The 20,013-nt window shown below is 35.2% G+C and overlaps 1 protein-coding gene and 1 pseudogene across 1 annotated transcript in view; one reads left to right on the top strand and one right to left on the bottom strand.

The window, feature by feature from the left end:
- NLK (nemo like kinase) overlaps positions 1 to 20,013 on the top strand; it is a 129,967-nt gene that overhangs the window by 82,366 nt on the left and 27,588 nt on the right. The gene's annotated exons all lie outside the window — the stretch shown is intronic.
- LOC118604837 lies at positions 19,575 to 19,693 on the bottom strand (annotated as a pseudogene).

Raw genomic sequence — 20,013 nt, 5'->3', positions numbered from 1 at the left:
GTCATGCTTTGAAGTGTATTAAATCTCATCCTTGCAGAAGTGGTTGGGTACCTGGAACCAGGTAATTTTACCAGGTATTATCAATCTATCCTGACATCTGAGCAGATATTTTGCTTGATCCCTACACAGTCCTATGAGATAGGTTATTACCATCTCCATTTTGCAGATAAAACCAGTGAGGCAGCTATGTTGTAGTGGATCTCAGTAAAGTGCTTATGTCACTATATAACAACTGCCTGTCAGTCAAGAGGATACTTCTGCCCTTTTTTTCTACCACTTTGGGTAAGGTGAAAATTAAAGAGATAATGTAAGTTAAATGTCCCAAGTTCCGTGGAATAATAGTGGTAGTGATGGTGTTAGTAATAGCCATGACTCACATGAGAGGCAGGGTACAATTCTAAGTTCTGTACACATATGCATTTATTTAATCCCTATAACATCCATCTGGGGAGGTATTGTGATTATTCCTATTTAACAGAAGGGGAAATTGAGGCACAAAAGATAAAAAAACTTGACCAAGATGACAGAACTAGTAAGTTCTAGGGATCTAGGTTCAATTCCAGGCAGTCTGACTCTATTGTCTTAATTTTGACTCCTACATATATGGTTGTCTCAGGATAAAGGATAAAGGTTTTAATGCCTGATAATAGCTCCTGGGACTGTGCATGAAAAACATTAGGACATAAGTTAGCCCCTCTGGCATTCTTGACAAAGCATCACCATTTACCATTCTACACTTGGTAAAGCTTTAAATGAAAGACTAGATCCTAAACATTGAGGTCAGTGAGCTCATGATAGTACAACTGTTTATCCACTCAAGGCTTTTTATTAACACTAGGCCTGTGACTCAGAATGGACACCAGTATAATAGCAAGATACTTTTTCTGATTCAGCAGTGAGATAAACGAAAGTCTCATTCTTAAAGAGGTGGTAGGTAATTTCATACTAGACAATTATCTTCGATAATTTCCTTAGTAACTGGGAACAATTAAGAGCTTCCCAAAGGGAAAGAGAATGACTAAGCTGACTAGGGAACTGGGAAATCTTATTAGACAAAATTGTGACTGATCAGCACTGCTGGGATGTTTTGATCTGATAAACCAAAAGCTCTTGAATACAGTAATCTTTGGTGATATTTTAATTCATGAATCCTTTATGAAATTAATTCCTTTGTAAAGGGTTAATTCATTGGAGTTAGGGTGCTCCAACCCTGTACATTCCAAAGAAATGACTGGCCCTTCACTGACTCCTGGCTGAAAAGAGTGTCTTGTATACCTGAGGTCTTAGGCTAGGCCAGATGGCCTTTTTAAAAAAAGTACCAGATTAACCTAAAGATAGAAGAATTTTTTTCCTCAATTATAAGTCAGTAGTAGCAACTGAGGAGAAAGCATTAATGATTTCTTTTAATTGGTGGTAAAGGAATCCACATGCTAGAAGGTGTTCCTTTGAGTGTATAATACTATTTCTCCCTTTTTAGAAATAAAGTTGCTGACCACACCTTGAAATTAGAAGAAATTCTCTTTATCGAATAACAATTTTACTGTATTATAAGCTATGTAGGGATCCCCAAGATCATCCTCAAGTTCAGTGATTCTCTGAAAGGACTCACAGGGCCCAGGAAAGGCGTTCCACCACAGTTGCAGTTTGTTACAGCAAAAGGATACGGATTAAAATCAGCAAAGGAAAAGGGTGTATAAGAGTCCCCGAGAAACCAGGCACAAAGTTCAGTTGTCCTCTCCCAATGGAATTGCATACATATTGCTTAATTCTCCCAGCAACAATTTATGACAACACAGGCAAGTGTTGTTAACCAAGGAAACTCACCTGAGCCTTGGAGTCGGGGTTTTTGTTGGAAGTCAGTCAGGGAAGCCCAAGGGACTGACCTTAGCTACTCAGTCTCCGACCATCCACCTTTCTCCACAACAGTGGTTGAATGAATACAGCTGGACCAAGGCCCAGGTGAACAAAAACAGGTGTGCACCTTAATCACATTGTTAGCATAAACTGTGTGTTGTAGCCAAAGCACCAGGTACTAAGAGACTCTTATGAAGCAAAATATTGCAAGAGTGCAAATGTTATTTCCTAGGAGCTGGTCAGGGGCCAGTCCTAAAGACTTGGTAATATGTAGGGTTTGGGTAACCCACATCTGCTGAATTAAGCCTTTATTGCACATAGTCCTTCTGTGGGCAAAGAATGTTTTCATATAAGATAATTGGTGAACGTGGGTATATATAATAAATGCCAAATATATTTCATTTCTCTTCATGCATACTTAACGGATTCATTTTATCCATTTTCTGTCTTATAGTTCAAGCATGAATTGTTTATGTGAGGTATTAGTTTTGTGTAATTGGGTTTGTCATTCTTTAAAAACCCTGTGTGTTTCTGTAAGCTAGAAGTTCTCAGTCACTTCTTATTGACCATAATCTAATAGAGTCTGGAAGATCCTCGATTCATTATTATTTCAAATACTTGCACAACAGAGGAAAAGGTAGAATAGTTATGCTTTAAAACCAAGAGTGGCATAGGTGATATAGTAGCTGTTGGTAGCTGATTTCAGCCCATTTCATAAGCAGAATGTTTCTATGAAATGACTCTCCCCAAAATTGTTCATGAATGTTTAAATAAAAGACTTTGCCATAAAATATTTGTGGAACCCTCTGGTGTACCATTTACTTAAAAGTTTTACTTTCTTATTTAATTTTTTACTTTCAGATTAAAAATTGATACTTGTTGCTTTCACAGTAATTAGCTGGATACGGATGGGAAAAATCATTCAAACTAAACCTCAGTGTTCTTGTTTTCTATTGTATAATTTTTAGCTATATGTAGAATAATGTTCGGGGCGGGGGAGTGTTTTCCAGTGGTGACGCCATTTGGAAAACAATGAATCCTTTTAACATAAAAAGGAATTAAACCTATAACCATCATAGGATTAAAGACTTTTTAGGAAGGCATGATTTAGTTTGGAGTACAAGATACTAAAAATTTTTAAATGGAAAAGTAAGAAATTCTTTAGTTATATATGAACTCTTCCTTTGCTGATTCTGTCCCAGACAGGAAGTTTTCTGGGTCTTGTGCTTTTTAATACAAATATGTTTGTTGTAGCCAAAGCAAAACTAATTTTTTCTTTTATTTCTCTCTGTAAAAGAGGACAAGTTAATACCTAAAGCACAAAAACATCGACAGTTTAATAGAATCTCAAGTTACTATTTGATTTCAACTTTATATATTATCCATCTATCAGCAGCTTCCTCTGTAGTATCTTAGAAAATATGGCATAGGTATTACATGTGTTTTTAGATGATGGGTTTTTTTGGAGGATTGTCGTGTCTGCAGATTTCAGAATGGGTAATATTTTGAGTTTTAAATATATGATCATGGAATTGTGCTTTGAAGAAACTTTTTGAGGTCTATTTGAGGCTCTCGTTTTAGGTAAATTCTAAATATATTGCTGTGCATCTAATGCATGTTTTAATATTTAGTTGATAAATGAGTCCGTTTATAGAGTCAAAAATTTATGTCATATTATTTCAGTTATAAAGGGAAATAAATAATCTTCCATTACATATACAGTACCACATTATTACACTTTTTCTAAGACCAGAATATTGGGATGTTATATTGCATGTGTAACTTTTAGTAGGTAAACATTCTCCCCCACCCCCCTCCAGGTAAACATTTTAAACCAGATGTCTTTTAAACTAATTAAATATTTAATTTTAGAAAGTTTGAGATCTGTGAGCATTTTAATGTAATCAATTGTACAATAGACATATCAGCATATAGTATCATGTAGTTAATCATGTCTTCCCCTGAAACTGTAATAAAATAATCATATTAGTGCCCTCCAAAAATTGAGCTAGGGTTTTGAAAGACCAAGCCTCTTTATGTAAATCCTTAAGTAACTTTTAAAAAGACAAAAGTCTAGATTTTACTGTTTACAAATCTATCTACAGTGTGCAACAGATTTAGCAGGAGCAGGTATGGCAGGAGCAATAAACTACCACAACCTCTATCATCGAGCTTTTGTGTCTTCATATTTTTTAAATCAAGTATGTCAACCTAGAAAATGTGTTCTTTAATATAAATTAAGAAAGATTATGTATTTTTCTGAGCTGAACTTTTAGCATATTAAAAGATTGTATTTTTCATTTTATACTTTGTGTTTCTTCTCTTTGGAAATCTGTATGAAAACAATTTGGCACTTAATTACTTCGAGCCTACTGAGATTTAATCCAAAAGAAACCAGCTCTAATTGATTGGAAAACATTATCATGCTTCAGTCTGGCAGGCTACCTAGAACATTACAGAATGGCTGGCCATATTGGAAGAGAAGCAGTTGAAATCAGAAGAGGACTTGGTGTTCTCTGAGAAAGGGGAGAGGTGAGATCCAAAGACAATATGTTGGGATGAAAGCAAAGAGTAGGTTCAGCAGGACTATTGGTGTCGTTAGAATATGGAGATTGTGTTCCAAGAAAGGAATTTGTAGTTAGAACAAGGTGTATCACTTCAAGATATAAAGCAGAGCCATGGTTCGAGGTTGATGAAGGAACATGATAATGAAAGTCTGTAGAGTTCAGATGGTTAACCTATTTCCCATTTGCCCTGAGATAACTCACAGATTATAGTCCTAACCTTACTCCCAAAATTTGCCATGAAATATCTCGCTTTTATTATTTTTGCATCACTCTAGTATATTGATAGTCTTTGGAAACAAATGACATCATTCTACTTATAGCATTGTTTTTAGTAGTTTGATTGCTGAAAATGTCAAACCCCAGAAAACGTAGCATTCCTATATGAGCTGCACTTTTTTTCTAAACCAGAAAATCAAGAAACTGAGGGGTAGAGAATTTTTACCCTGGCTGCAATTAAAAATATCTAGAGAGCATTTTTTTAAATGCAGATGCCCTGATCCTATATCCCAGGGATTCTGATTTAATTAGTTTGAGTTATGTCCTAGTATTTTTGAAAGTTGTGGCCAGTGATCTTAATGCCCTCACAATTGAGATCCACTAGGCTAAAGCACTGGAGTGATTTAAAGCATGAGTGTTGAAGTTATCAGTTACCACCTGAGGGACTTTAAATATGCAAATATGAACCAGCTATTGTGTCATCTAGCTAAAATAGGATTTGCTAGAAAAGACAAAGGTAAAAGACTATGCAATTTGGTTCTGGAGTGTACATTTTTAAAGGAGAGGTCTTTGAGCAATAGCAGTAGGCCCAACCATAGCCTGGAGAAAGGGTAGGCAAGGAGGAAGCAGCTTACTCCTCTACTTAAAAGCTCTTTAGATGAAGACCATGTTCCCCATAATCATGTTGATCCTCTTCATGTAAATCCATCATAAATGCTTTTTGACAACTAAATTAACTGTGACCTACAAATCTTTAAAAACCTCAAGATATCTAATTCATCTTCTGTTTAAGCCTTAAGAAAGTCAAAATATGTCATATTTTAGGTAGAAAGTCCCACCTTTATTTTATTCTGACACATCAACAATGGAAAGGGCAGGATTCATAAATGAGGTATCGAAAGTTTGACTCAGAGCCTTGCGCTAATCACCCAAAATTTGTTTCGTTCATTCTTTGAATGGTGAGTTTTTGAATTTACAGTAGAGTTAGAATCATGCATTGAAACTGAAGCATATGCAAGCAACATGGTTTTTAACATGAATAAAAAAGAGAAAATTAGTTTATTTTCAATTCTATTCATTTAGCTTATTTTCCAGAGTGAACACAAGATAGGAATCAAGAATATGCTACTCCTTGGGTAATTTCAGTTCCCATAGGCTTCCCATCATCAGAGCATTTCACCAAGCCGAGTGTGATGCTGGTGTTGATGACCTTTTAACACAAGCCGGCTGTATCATATGGGGTTCAATCAAAGAAAACAGCACTCTGTTCCAATACCACAGGACACAGTCCTGGTGAATTTAATGAGAGTTTGCCATATTGGTCTCCAACATAGTATCTTTCTAGGTGATTTTTTTGGTGATACTTAATGTTCACGTTTTGCCCTAACTTTAGAACTTTACCCTCAGGAAAGATGTTCTAGCAGGTAGTGTAAAGCATAACAGCCTTTGCTGTTATCCTTAAGGAGTTCATGTGTCAATGGAGATGATTGACAATTTTCAAATAATTATAATTCCAGGTAATCAGTTTTAAAATAGAGCTATTAATCAAATTTTCTTAAGTAAAAAAACTGCTCAGCCTTTATTCTCTCCCTTCTGCTCACCTTCCATCCCCCTACAACCACCCCCCCCCCCAAAAAAAGTTTGGAAAACTTAACTGGAACTTAGAATTTTCAAAGAATAAGACATTTTCACTAATCCTTCCTATATCAATCCATAGTTACTTATTAGTAGAATATATTTTCAATATTTCTAGTCCTTATTCTTATTTTTCCATAAAATTTTAGGCAATATCTGATTTCTTTTGGTGCATCCATGTAATCCTTTTTGCATAGATGTTTTAATTAAATAGCAGTGTGGAACAATGCTAATAGTTGGCATATCTAAGTGTATAATAAAGCATTTATTCCATAAATGTTAGAAAGTGAGTACTCTGAACAAATGGCTAAGGTACTCTGTCAGATTTTATCTTTTTTTTTTCAACTATTGAGATATAATTGACATTATAGATCTAATATGTTGACAGAGGAGGCAGATCTCTTTAAATAGACCACCATTTTATCTCTTCTTAACTGACATAAAAGCACTGAGAAACAGACTTCTGATATACCTCTCCTAGATTCTCCTAGATTTTTTTTTGTCCTGTGTATATTTTGAATCTTCACTATTTCTTTTAATAATTTTGTCTTTTAAAATTTTCAACCAAGAATGAATTTCACTTGTGATATTCACTTGTAGCTCTGAGTAAGTAAGGATCTATAGCTTGGCATATAGAGAGGCTTGTCTTCCCTTCAGAATGCTGTTTGTGGTTGTCGATGGTAGCATAACTACTCTCAGTTTTAATGACATCATTCTTGCAGCTTTACAGTAGATCAGACTGCAGTAAATTGCTCTCAAATACTGTTAGGTAGAAGGACATTTGAAACCGGATTGTCTGGACATGGAAGTAAATTTTTCAACATTCAGAAAAGGTGGGTAGTTGGGTCTAATTTGAGGGAACTTCTCTTGAAGGAAGCATTAAAGGTTTGTTGTGTCGGCAGAAAGAAGCATGATGCAGTTTATGTGACTGATAATGTTCATCCTTTATCCTCTGAATCAAGAGGTAATTGAAGAATTTTCCCCTTGTCTTCATGAATTAGGTAAAATGTTTCTAAACTAGGTAGAGACTCTTCTTTCAAATATCCTTTTTTATGTTCAGAAAAAAAGTAGTGAATATTTCAGTCATTTCATTTGGCTTCTATTCCTTGAGTTTGTGTATATGTACATTTGCTTTGGACGGTTATGATGGTGGAAAATTAGTAGTTACCAGGCTCTACCATCTACATTTGACAGACACAGAGCTTGCCTTTGCCTTCTCCAGGACACTGGGGAGAAGAGAGCTGAGGTTTAACATAAGAACATTTTCTCTAGAATGCTCTTTCTGTTTCATTGCATATGTGTTTATAGCCTTAGTACCAAAAACTCAGCCAACAGAACCTTCTGGGCTATGCCAGAGTATGTAGAATGACAGCTTTCCAGGCTTTTTTCTGGTAGAAATTGATGTTTTTTAGTCAATTTTAAAGTACAAATTAAAGGTAGCTTTAATTTTCAACATTCTGTATAGCAAATTGTTTACCTTAAAAAGAAAAGATATTTGCCTTTGGGAAAGAGATTGTTGTATTCAAACATTTTAACAACGTGACCTTTTATCCCATTGATTTCTATAGAGAAGCACAGGCATGCTACAGAAAAGGTCAGTGATTCTAATTGAAGCACACACACGGATCTTTTTTCTGGTTGTGAAGGCGTCTATGCTTTTTGTTGCAAAGAAGATGATGAGATTTAAGGCTGACCATTTGTTACAAGAGAAAGCAATTCTCTCTGTGATATATTGCTGTTTTTCTTTCACGTGGAAAGCATTGTTTGAAATGGACAATATCCATAAACCAAATTTTCATTATCCATGCTATTTAATGCCCTCATTTTTATTTCAGAGGCAGTTCCATATTAGAGGTTTCGGTTTCCCTCCTCTGTGGACCAGCTTTTGGAAGGAAAAAATATGAGGAAAGAGATACTATTAAGGCTGGCATATTTATAGTTGTGAGATTTTCTTCTTTCAAATGGGAATGGCAGGATTTCAGAATCAGTGTGCTTTATTTGGGATTAAGCATGTTTTAATTGCCATTCTTGGACTTTTCCTTTCATAAAACAGAATCCATGGCTCAAGGAGCCAGACTTGAGGATCTGCATACTACAATTTATTAAACCAAAAATTTATTGTATCCTTTTGGAAAAATCATCTAACTCATATTTGTTCCAAAATGTATCATACAAAGCTGGAAGGCTTTTTAAAAAATGATTGTAGAACCCTTGACCCATATGGCACCTACTTGATAATTTTAAAATTTTATTTTATTAGTTTCAGGTATACAGTACATTGGTTAGACATTTATATAGTTTATAAAATAATCCCCTTAATTGCTCTTTCTCTCCTCTGGCTCTCCACCTAGCCAAAATTTCAAAATTTCTTTTTCATAATCTGACTTAGTGTTGGTTCTGCCCAATATGAAATGGAAGAAAGAATGAATTACTTTTTCTTATCTGAAGTTAGTAAAAATGTTAAGGGATTAAAGTTATGTTTTCAGAGCTTTTGGACCATATTCATTCTGTGGGAAATAATACAATAGGTTCTCCATTTTCTTCTCCCAATCTAGCTAAAGCAGTTAAATACTTTTATCTTGTCATCTGAAAGGATTTAACACATTAATAGTTCTTCATACATCAGTCTTCATTGCACATAGAACATTAAATGTGTTCTTAGACTTGAGCAAGCGGGCCAGCTGGCTACAGTGCTGCACCCTAGATGGCGAGAGTTGTTGAACCTGATAGGTAGTTTTTTTTATACAAGACCATATCACAGATTTTCACATATATACGCAACTTGAGCTATCCAGTGTGATTAGCTCTATTATTGAAGTGCTTATGTGGTTGTGTTTTCTTATATTTGTACAACACTTTATCATCCATAGTAAGCACTCATTCCTAATAGTTTATAGATTCCTCCAGTTTCTATTACTCTAGAAACTATGTAATGAAGTCATAGACTGGTTGGCAGGCCTGAACTTGGGAATGTGGAAAATTGATCCTCATCCCATATTCTTAAAGGACCGTTATAGGAAACTGGCAAGCAAGTGTCTCCCTTCTCCCTACAAAGCCTTAGTATCGTGCACTTGGTGGCGTGCCTAATAGCATTCTAAAATCAGTGTCCTCTATTCCTGCTGCCTGCCATACTGTCATCATCTCTTAGTTTTCTGCTGCTTCACAGCAGCAGTCTTGAACTTAGTGATTTACTATCACGTGAAACAGGAACAAGATCCTTTATTTATTTTAAAACCCTTATGATTGTTTCAGGGCCTACCTAGCCAGCATATTCTATTAGCTTGAGGTAAGAGAAAGAAACTCTATTGTAGTTGCAAAGAACATGGAGTCTAAATTCAAATCCTATCTTTCCCTTTTAGACCACCTGTGTGATCTTGGGCAAGTTACTTAACTTCTTTGCGCCTCAATTTCCTGGTGAATAATAATCATATCTATCTCATAGAGTTATTTTGAGGATTAAACTGGAATGGAAAGATAGACTGAGGTAGAACTTAGTGACCCAGAAAGACAATAGGAACTCCTATGAACTTTTTAGTGAACACTAAGTGTGTCAAGCCCACTACCAGCAATGGCATTAGCAAGTACTCACAAACAAATGGACTCTTATAATGGCCTTTCTGTAACAAACCTAGCCTGTTTATAGAGATTTTTAAAATAAGATGTAAACTATTAATGAGGAATGGGTTGTTAACCTCGGTACTTTATAGCCCCTTACCTGGTCCCTTCTTCCCAGAAAATACTTCATGTACATCTCACCTAGTACCTCCAAGCCTTTCTCCAGACTGCATCCACATTATCTTTCTTACTGCTTTTTTCATTACCTTACTAATCCTTTCTTATTAATGAGAAAGATAAGACCTATTTCCTCCTTCAGCCTGCCATCGCAAGAACCACTCCCCATTATGCTCTACAGTGGTAGTCACATCCCCTAGTAGTAGTCTTTTCCTGGCTACATAAAGATTACCCAGGCCTTAGTGTATTAGCAAAGCCTGAAGTTGTTTTAAAGTTCCCAGCTCACAGTTGGATTTTTCCCCCCTACTTTGTAGAGAGTCACTGTACATAGCTGGAACAACTTATTCACACCAGCTCTCTGAAACACCTGTATTCCAGGTGAAGCCAAAATCTAAAGCTTTAATTCAGTCTTTTCATCTCTTAAAAATAAATATCTCTAAAATGTCCCAGCTGGTGGGAATGAAATGCTATCAGGCCTCCCAATTATTAGAAGGTAATAGTGAATAACAACAAAGCCACACCTAATTTGAGCTGCTGAAAAGCCTTAGAAGTCCATTATCATTCTCCTGAATTGCCTAACCTTCTGGTTAACCTTCTGGTTAACCTTCTGATTACTAGCCTCCAGACATATTTAATTCAGGTGTGAGAGTTTAGGAACTCTCATAGGACTATTTATTTGATCTTTTGTTATAGTCCACTGTTCAGGCTTTATTTTTTTAAGTTGGTAGAAAACCAGCAGGCATATGTTATGTGGAGACCCAGAGGTTTCAGAAGCCACTAAATATATTAGACCTGCCTTAATTGGAGGATTTGGGGAAGCGCTGGGGCTTTTAGCCACTTCATAGACCAGCTGAGTCTCCTGCTACCAACTCAATTTATTTGAGAGCAGGGAACTTAATAGACCTATATTACACTAGCACAAATCTGTATTTTAGCCACAGTACAACTCATATATATATTACTTATATCAGTTCTCTGTATATATATATGAGTATCATTATTATTAATTTAGAGCACTGAATTGTACAATTGGTGGTGGGTTTAATAATTATGTGTTTAATTGATAATCTTTTCCTCTTATTGGTACCTCTCTCCTCACTTAGAGGTAGCAAGAGAACCAGATGGTAGAAAATAGGATTAGTTCAAAGTGGCATTTTTCCAAAGGAAATATGCATGAGCCAAACAAAGTTTGTTTTATGTATGTGTTTTTGTTGTTTTAGAAATATAGAATACTAATCAGTTATGGGATACCAATGTGATAGCTAATTTTTGCTACCCTGGGCTCAAGACTTCAGATTACTAGAAGCTCTTTACCAAAACCAGGGATCCCCTTTGTGGAGTTTTTCAGAGATCTCACAGAGATTATGGCTTTTAATTGCTCCCTTGAGTTTTTAGTCTATCCAAAACCAATCTATGTCTCTCTCAAAAATAATATGCCCTATAGAAAACTTATCTTGGCCTAAGAAAATATTTTTGTCCTCATGTGAAGGAGTATAACTGTCATGGACATACTGTTGTGTGGTGCAAAAACAAACAAAACCTCATGAGACCTCAATTAATAAGTGAATAAATTTTTCCTCTTCAGCAATGATATCCTTTTAAGATTGCCTAATCTTTCCTTTTAAGATCAGTAACTTAAAAGAGATTTTTAAATTGGGTACCTGTTTTGTGTTTCTTTTTTACTTCTATTCTTTTGGCTTTTTCCTGGGGTGGGAGGGAATGGAAATGTTGGGAAGAAATAAGAACACAGTTATTTTGGTAAGGCATGAACTTTGATATTGGGTGGCTCTGAGTTCAAATCCTGATAACCACTTCCCACCCCCTGCCACTTACTACCTTTTCGATCTTGAAAAAGTTATTCGATGTTCTTTCCTAAGCTTCCGTTTCCTCAATAATAAATGGATATAATAATTTTCCTCAAAGGGCTGTTGCAAGGAATGAATGAATTAATGTATGTAAGACATTTGGCACAATGCCAAATCTATATCTCTGGCATATTGATATTTAATAAAGTCAGTACGCTTTCTTACTCCCGTGATGATAATGATGATAGCAGCTACTGTGTAATCCCTATTTACCATGTGCCTGGCATTTATTTGTGATTCACATATAACATCTGACTTGCTTAATGTTATCAAGCTAGTAAGTGGCAGAGCGAGATTCTAACCTGGTCTTTGATTCCAAAACCTACACTACATTGCCTCCTACTGCATAAATCCTTTTTAACTCCTCACGTTAAAAATCAGCTTCCTGGCCTTATCTCTTCTGAAGTAGAATTATTTCATTTCCCTTTTTACTGAGGTTTAGTTCATCTTTTGAAAGACAGAGCACAGGTTAAGAACAAAGGCTGGGATCTAGTGCCAACTCTGCTGAATACTAGTTGTGACCTTTGTCTAGTTCATTCACTTCTCTAAATCTCTTTGCTTATTTGTATAATGAGAATCATAATCGGACTTATTTCTTAGAGTAATTAGGAATACATGAGGCTAAAAAAGTTTAAAGTTGGATGCCTAACATATAGAAAACTCACAATACCAGCTGTTTTTCTGTCCAGTTTCTATGGCCGTGTTTTTTAAAATGGTTTTGCGTCTTTGTTTTTGTATTTTATTTTTACATATCAGTCTCAGTCTTTTTATAATCTTTTGAATTTGCCTTGCATGCATCTATCTTTTTCCTCTGTGTTGTCAATGAGTTAGCATGCTCTCTACAGCCATTTGGTGCCCAGTCAGTATTTATTGATGCTAATGATGATGGTTAAACAAAAATGCTGTTGGCACCACTCCTGCAGCCAGTGAGACTGCTTGAGTAATCATGAATATCCTAAAAACAGAAAAAGACTCAATCATCTTACACATAATTGAAGGTCAGAATTTGGTGTCAGCATTTGTTTCTGCGGTGATTGTGTAGTTTTTTCTGCAGAATTACCTTTGACAGTTGGAGTAGTTAGGCTTTCTGGCATGGGGCTGATTATCATGCATTCTTAAATTACTTCCCAAAATAGGTACAGCATCATAGAGGTAGATTAAACAAATATTGATCATAGTACAGATTGGTTTTAATCGGAGCACGAGGTCAGGGAAGGCTCACCACTGAGTTGTGTGTTGCCAGGCTCTAGATTAGTTTCCTAGTCTTCTTTCCCATAATTCTTTTTGCATCAAAGAAAATTGTTCAAAACTTCTTAATTCTAAACACCTCTCCCTTTTCTCTGCCTTTCTGGTATATCTAATACATTCCCACCTCTTTTCTTTGATCCCCAGAAAATTCCTTATTTTTGTTTTTTCCGGTTTTAAACTCTGCCCTCCATGAACACATTTTCTTCTTAAGCAACCTTTATGAGAGTCTAGCAGGGTGTCCTGCATATTATATTTGGGCCCTATACACTTAACAACTCTGGTTTGCATTACTGTACAGAATGAATATTGGTGTGCTTTATTCTAAAGAATGTCATGTTGTCAAGGTTGAATTTTGAACTCATTTATGGTGACATGCTTCCATAATTTCAGTATCCACATTTTCAAAATAAAAGAAAGAAACAGAAAAAAAAAATTTTAATGAAAAAAAAACTTATGCAAAGAAAAGATTATAACCAAAAGCAAAATTAATATTCCATCTGTGGCAGATTTCATTTAGTAGAAAATAGAGATTATTATTTATTTATTGCCTTAAGTAATGATTCCCAAACTTATATTTTTCAACTCAGACCCCCCACCAAAGGCTTGTCTTATATTTCCAGCAATCTCTAGTTCAGACTCTCTCTCTCTCTTTTTTTTTTTTTTCCAATGGCAAGGGCTACCAGCCTACCACTCTATCCCACTACACACAAAAAGTTAGCCAGGGGTCCCTATTATATACACACATATTCTAATTTTTTAAGTTTTCCTCATGCATTAAAAAAAAAATAAGGAATATATGATTAATAGGTACAAGAAAATGTCAGTTTTAGTTTTGTAATTTGACTAAAGAAGGGTGAAAAGAATAAGACTTAAAAGAAGTTAATGCTCAGGAGGTGGAAAGAGAGTATGAGGTAGAAAAACTTGACTTTATGATTTTTTTAACCTTTGTATTATTTTTCAGCTGCTGGCAAAAGGAATATTATTTGGCCTGTCAACCTGATATTTCTTCACCCTCAGTCCAGTTACATGGGAGTAATCCCAAGTTGTTATGAGTGTTAAATGAGGTGACTGTGTTAAAAGTGATACAAAGTAGACTCAAAATGATTTTCAGCAAACTAGGATAATTCTTCAGCAAACTGAAATTATTTGTTATTTGAGGTTTTGTATGGCCTAGGAGTGATGGAATGAAGACCTACAGTTTAGATACTAGAAGATATGAAGAAGAGTACTTGCGTGGATTTGGGCAATTACTTCAGATGTCTTCGGATTCAGTTCCTTCCAAAAGAAAAGACTAAAACTCAGAATAATTAGTTCTTTAGAATAACCTGCCACCTATGTTGTGAGGTCTCATTGAGATAATTCACATAAAGCATTTAGAAAGTGCCTGACTCATAGTGAGAACTTAATAAATGTTAATTGCTTTTATTATTATTTCTCATGTGTTCTTTAAAAAAATGTTAAGGTGAACCATTTTTGGAAACCAAATATGTTTGTGTTTTTACAGATATAGCTAAATTGCCAATTAGAATGTGCATGTAATTTAGAAATTCAGTAGGAGCTGAAGAAATCTTGATGGTTTTCTTTTTTTTTTTTTTTACATGTTTAAAGGTTTAAATCTCTGTAGTCACTGGAATTTAGCAATTCTAATAATTTAGAGATTTATCTCTTTGAAAAATATCTCCCGATTACTTCTTTCTTGCTTTTATTTTTATTGACTATCAGATGGCAAGTGTGGCATATTCCGTTCCAAAGTAATGTTAAAGGGATTTATGAGATTAACAATCAACATTGTTGTAAAATTTGAGCAACTGTATTGTAATTGCTTGTTTAATTGTTCATCTCCCTTGTTAGGCTATAAACTCAGTGAGGGCAGTGACGGTCTTGTATACCACTGCATTTCCAGTGCCTAGAACAGTGTCTCACATGTGGTATACTGTTCAGAATATTTGTTGAAGAATGAAGGAGAGTGACTTTCCATTTGAAAACACATGGCAGAGAGATTCTAAAAGCTGCATCAACTAATGTACTAAATTTTTTATTTTTCCTTGAAACCTAGTTTTTGCAACGTGAAAGTAATGTCAAGTCTCATGAATTTCATTTTTCTCTTTTAATAGTAAACAAAGTGAGGCAAAATTTTATGAAAAGGGTCAGGACTCAGAATCTTTACCACCTAGGTTAGAATCCAAGCTCTCTGTCAGAAGTTTAACTTCTCCCAGCCTCAGAGAATTAACAAATTAGATATTATGAGGATTAAATGAGGTGACATAGAAAGTGGCCCGTAGTATCTTCAACAAAAAGTTAGCTTCCTTTCTCCTTTCCATCTCCTTATAGCATAATTAAAAGTAATTCAGCGTTTTTTTTTATTTCAGTCTGTAAACCGTGGCGATATTTGTTAAGAAATGGGAATAGTAGGCAAGCTTCTGCTGGAAGCAGCTTGGTGAGGTAGAGAGCACTGGACTAGGAGTCCGGAAACCTAAGGTAGTCCTGGTTTTTTAGACTGGAAATATGACCTTGGGTAAATAACTTCTCTACCCTGAGTTTGTGTTTCTCCAGGGATTAATAATATTTGAGAATGCAAAAGGGCTATTTTCGACACTGTAGTAAAGAAGCTTCTAAAACATCAATATTACCACCACCATCTCCCCCAAAATGAACTCTTTAAAACAACACAGAAACATTTGTTTCTCTTAAGCACCTAAGGCATCGGAGCTGTCATGCCCCACCCCTTATACATTTCTAATTGTTAATTTGCATCATTCATTTTTCTGAAGCAAATCAGTACTTTTTGAAATCCATATTTCATGGAGCTACTTAACTAATTGCCGCAATCAACAGTAATTTATTTTATAGCAGGGCTGTTCAAATCACTCTGAGGTTGGCATACCATGCACAGGGTGTTTTTTATGATCATGTTTTTAATGACAAGTTTTAATAGGGGAAAATGGTTAATCTGTTAATAGTCTCCTGAAAGTCCTAACTTTGGTTCTATATTTTATCTTTACCCAGTGGTAACTTAAAAGGCCATAGCAAAGTCATTGACCCAGTGGGTGCACCAGCTGTTGGAGAGGCTGTCCCATTTAGAAGGACTGGGAGAGAGAAAGAGCACCCAGTTTTTCCTCTTGTTTAGAGACCCTCATTAGATTACTCAGAAACAATAATCAGATAGCTGCCGTTCAAGTTAATGGCACCTCTGAGTCCCTGTCAAGAGAGCTTTATTTAATGTGCAACAGACCTGGAGTGATGCAGGTGCCTTTTCAGGCCCTCATTTAATTTAAGCTGCTTTAGTTGGCATGGCAACTGGTTGAGACATCTGGGAGACATTATGCTGGGGATTGAGACTTTAGAGAATTTCTACTAGAACAAAGTGGAAACCTTATCATAAAGTGGTGTGTGTTGCTTCTCAATTTCTACACCTATATTGTTAAATCTTCAAATTCAGGAATTGTATTTTTCAGAGAAGTTAATTTGTAAAAGGTCAGCCTGGTCGGTTGGCTTGTTTTCTGTGAAGAAAAACTGTTTTACTTGTAGAGTGAAAAATGTATTTCCCCTAAAGAATTTACTTTGCTAAACTAAAGCGTGACAAAAAAATCTCTGTGGAGTGGCTGTTTTAATCACTTTGTAAAAATCATACATTTAAAACAGTTAAGTCTTTTATATTTAAAAGATACTAGAGGAAGGGAAAGCATCTCTGCAAAAAAAGTAAACAAAATGGTAAAAGTGGACCGGGGCTTTTTACGGTTTTGCCCTGAACTTTCAGGTTAAATTAAGAGTTTGTTGACTGACTCCCATTCTTTTTTAACCCAGCCTGTTATCTTAAGAAGCAGAGATTCAAAAAAAGTAGCACTCTTAAACTCTTCTTTTTTAAATATTATAACAGGAAATTGAATGAAAAGTTTTTCAGGTTCACAGATCCTGAGGACAGTAATGATGTGGTGATCTAGTCATTTTTGTTTAGCAGAGGGACAACGTGCTGGTTTATATTTTGAGAAATAAATTATTTCGTGAGAAAAATTAAGCACATATGTATGTGGTCTTAGTGTAGAAGAATTGACTTACCATTTGAACTTTTCGCTATCCATTTCAAACACCTTGCTTTTTGAATTTTTCATATCTGGTAATACTTTGCTCTATGTTAGGTTGAACCATCTGAAATTATTTTTGTTGGTCAAATATGGTCCAGTATTATCAATTCAAATCTAATAGGTTTAGGCTCAACAACACCCTGATCTGGAAATACATGTTTTGTAATGCTAAATGAAATGTAAGAATATTTTTCTGAAATGAATAATTATTTATAAAATATCTGATTAGAACAGTACTGTTTCCAGCCACTGTTTTCCTTTACCCCTTTCTTTGAAAATGTCGTCACTGTTAGAAGAAAGCATGTGACATTTATTTCATGCTTATTCTCTGTTTTTGTCTTTTGTAACAGTTTGTACCTTTTGTAAATCAAAACAAGATTTGTCAAGTACCCTCAGTATGAATTCAACTTGATAACTTGAAAAATTAGGTGTTTTCTCTCTGCTGCTTACATGCATACCAACTGTCGCTACTAACAGGGATTCTGGCCTCACAACTTGGCTGCCAGCTTTGTACATTTGGGAGACAGAATAGAATATAAACTACTTTACATACACATCCAGGAAAGAACTTTTCAATCCTGGTAGGAACAAAAATAGTCAATAAACTCAGCAAACATGGCTGACATCCTATATAGAAAAGTACTTCATACTCTGTTTAGGATTTTTTTTTCCTGAGTAAAATTTCTAGTTAACAACACTTAATACAGTGATGGCAGTTGTAGAGTTTTTCTGTTTTTCTTTTGTTTATTTTTTTTTCCTGTTAATGTTTCTTTACTTTTGTTCCTTGAGATTTCTGGAACAAACTCGAAAATATTGATACTTATGATTAAGGTTTAATAGTGCAAATAGAAGATTTTCCTGTCTCTATCCTTTAAGATTTCCTAGTGGGAAATTTTTTTTCATTATATGCACAAGGATTAATAACTTTAATATATAAAGCACTCTTAAAAGTTATCACCCCAATATAAAATTGAGCAAAGGACAAGAACAGCCTCTCTCTGTCTCTCTCTCCTTTTTTTCTCTCATACTCACTCATGTGGCCAATAAGCATGTAAACAATTTTCAACATGAAAACAGTTAATAGAACACAAATCTTCACTGCCAGTCTTTCCTGCAGTGCCCCTAAAATGTGATTAAAGAGTTAAAAACTAAAAGGGGCAGAAACGTATACTGGCAGAGGTGGGAACACAGAAACAGGTTGGTTCATGCTATAGAACATCAGAATAGCTCAAGAATGGGACACATCAAGCATCTCAAAGTAGGGATACAGGTTGCAAGCCTGTGTAAGAAGTGATAAGGTGTTCAGATCTCCTGTCCTGCAGAAGATTAAAGCTTTATTCCTTGTAGACAGCATGAGCTGACTGTGGTGTCTTCAGCCCCTTTCCCTACTCATAGAGAACCCTGGCAGCCTGACCTATGCCTTCTAAGACAGCAGTTTGGAAGGTTGTTTTCTGGAGAAATGGATTAGTCCAAGAGAGAGGATCGGCATAATTGAGGAACCCTCGCAAAACAACTATACAGCTCTAAGTCCTTCCACAGAGCTACATTACAAACAGTAATAACCTAAATGTTCAGTGATAGGGGATTGCCTAAGTCTTGACATATATAAAATAACATAAGCACTTAAAACGATATAACAATTGTATACCATGGAAAGAAGTTCAGAAGATATTTTAAATAAAAATATATAATATTCACTTTGACACCATAATTCTCCTTCAAGGAATATATCAGGAAATTAACAGATTCACATAAAGCCATATAAATATATAATGTTTATCAGGGTTATTTTAAATAGTTTTTAAAAATTGAAATAACTTGAATATTCAACAATGGCAGATTGATTAAATGAATTGTAATATATCCATACATTGGAACATTATACAATCATAAAAATTTTGCTTTTCTAGAATATTTAATAATGGTATAATGCTTATATTTTATTAAAACAGGCAGCAAAGCTGTGTGTATATAATCCCAATTTTAAGTATACATATATGTATGTACACAGCATTTTCATGAAGGTGTTATAGGTTAGTTCAAAGAGGAAGGATTCTGGGTAGATTTTATATTCTGTGGCTTCTTTGCATTTCCCTAGTTTTCTACAATGAAGGGTGTTTTTTAAACTATTTTGGGAATTTTCAAAAATATGCAATAGTATAATAACTACCACAACCTGATACCCAGCTTCACCAATTATGAGTCATTTTGCCAATCTCTTTTCCTCAATCCCTTTTTATTGAGAAGGGAGGGAAAGGTGGACTGGAGTATTTTATTTGTTTATTTTTTTTGGGGGGGGGGCAAGGCAACCCTTGGTTGACCTCACAGATTGCAAGGACCTTGTCAGCTTACAATCCTTTATTTTTTATTTTTTACCCCTACAGCACCTGGTCTTCCTAGGTGGTCTCCCATCCAAATACTAAACAGGCCTGACCCTGCTTAGATTCTGAGATCAGACAGGATCGGGCTTCTTCAGGGTACCATGGCTATAGACTGTACTGAAGTATTTCAAAGTAGATTCCAAGTATCACATTATTTTACCTATAACAAATATCCATTTTTGTCTGATAAGGACCTTAAAAACTTAACCATCATGTTATCACATCTAATGAAATTAGATAGTTCTTTGCTATCAAAGTTCTTTTTCAATTAGGTTTGTTTGAATCCGGGTTTAAATGAAGTTCATACCTTGCATTTGGCTATCATGTCTTTTCAAACTCTTTTATTCCAAACATTCATTCCTATCTTTTCTTCCCCTTACACACCTTTTCTTTTTTCATTTATTTGTTAGATTTTTCCAAGAATGATCAACAT

This window comes from Rousettus aegyptiacus, unplaced genomic scaffold (genome assembly GCF_014176215.1).
Source record: "Rousettus aegyptiacus isolate mRouAeg1 unplaced genomic scaffold, mRouAeg1.p scaffold_m13_p_6, whole genome shotgun sequence".
NCBI lineage: Eukaryota > Metazoa > Chordata > Mammalia > Chiroptera > Pteropodidae > Rousettus > Rousettus aegyptiacus.
Note: the sequence above shows the minus strand (reverse complement) of the source record. Positions and strands in the feature narration are given on the sequence as shown.